This window comes from Sander lucioperca, chromosome 12 (assembly GCF_008315115.2).
Source record: "Sander lucioperca isolate FBNREF2018 chromosome 12, SLUC_FBN_1.2, whole genome shotgun sequence".
Taxonomy (NCBI): Eukaryota; Metazoa; Chordata; class Actinopteri; order Perciformes; family Percidae; genus Sander; species Sander lucioperca.
The window spans coordinates 32,072,819-32,074,667 of NC_050184.1; positions in this window are offsets into that span (position 1 = coordinate 32,072,819).

Sequence of the window (1,849 nt, forward strand, 5' to 3'; positions counted from 1 at the left end):
CAGCTAATCTCGCATACCCCATCAGCTTAATATTTCTTGTGCACATTAATGGCTGTATGTTCAAGGAACTCTCGTGGTTGCGATGCTTCACAATTTTTTGAAAAAAAAAACAAAGAACTCTCCTCACTCCTCTTCGCCGGCCGGTAGGGGGCGCATGTGATCAATAGTACTTCCCAAACATGCATTTTTCACTAAAGGCTATTTGTCAGAGAAGCTTGGGGTGTGCTACTCGTCCATGCATGAGCGTGTTTATGAGGAAGGGTTTTTAAATCGTAAGGTCTTAGTAAAAACTGATTTCTCAGGAAATACTGAGCATACATTATACTGCACCAGTTCTGTGAGAGTTTGTAATGTTTTGATATAATTTGCCGTTTCTACAAATATATTTCAACTTCATTTATTCCTTCATGCAATTTTTAAATATTTATCTTTTTACTTCCACTGCATGTGACATGTTTAAAACCTCCTTTAAAATTATACATTGACTTAACCTCCAACCGTTAAGATGCAACATTTAAGTGCTCATATTATGCTTTTTGGTTTTTTCCCTTTCCTTTATTGTGTTATATATCTTTTTTGTGCATGTTATAGGTTTACAAAGTCAAAAAGCCCAAAGTCCACCCCAAAGGGACTTACCATCTCCATCAGAAAACTCTGTTCACAAACTGCTCCAAACAGCTCTATTGTAGTCCAGCCTTTACTTCAGAGACAAACGTGCGTCACTTTGTAACACGTTATAATGCTCGCCTAGCTGCTAGCGTGGCACGCCCTCATACTCTGCTTCTGACTGGCTAGTAGTCTTACCTAGGTACTGTCAGGGTATGCCCTCATACTCTGCTTCTGACTGGCTAGTAGTCTTACCTAGGTACTGTCAGGGTACGCCCTCATACTCTGCTTCTGACTGGCTAGTAGTCCTTACCTAGGTACTGCGCATGTGCGATTGAACAGAAGTGAGATGTCTCACTCTGTAGCTAAAACAGAGAGCTCAACACACAGGGTGAAAAGAGGAGCTGCAGCAATGTGCAGTACAACAAAAATATGGTGTTTTTTAAAAATTAAACCATGTAAATCTATTCTTGTATAACCTCTAAATACAATTATGAACCTGAAAATGGGCATAATATGAGCACTCTCAAAATCAAAGCACTCTTGCATGCATGGTATAACATAACACAATGAAAATAACTTTATTTATTATTTACTATGGCTACTATGACTTACTTTTGATGCAAGTCACACCCATCTGCTGCCTTGATGAACAGAATTTGCTTATGATTTTTAACTTCAATATGAATCTGGTATTCTAACCATAGACTGTAAAAGAAATTATGGACCAAGCTTCCGAGCCTGAAAAGTGAAGCCAATGCGGAAGTGCCTTAAAGCTGCATTCTATCTAATTTCCAGCAGGGGCGACTCCACTGGTTGCAAAAAGTGTTTCTATAAAAGTCTACAGGACAATGACCCTACTTGTGTAGGTCAGCGTTCTGCTGACCAAGCTAGCTAGCTAGCTATCGCTAGCTTAAGCTGGTAACTTTGAAGGTTTGATGATTTTCTGTGTACTGCGGTACATGCAGATGAATGGCGCCAATACCTCGAGGTCGGCTTTTACCTGCCGGTAAACCTCTACTGCATAACTCGCTTCAGAAGAGTTGAAAATAGGCAACTTTCCCTCTTTAGCATTTAGCTTATCCTCCCCAGCACCACCCTCTCATCATAACATCCAAAAAACAAGAAGGCAATGGCCATATTGCCAAAACTGGAGGCTTCAATAGGGCAGTCCACAATTAATGGGTGACGGTGGTCACTGCTACTACATCCACTTTTTTTTTGTACAGTCTATGATTCTAAC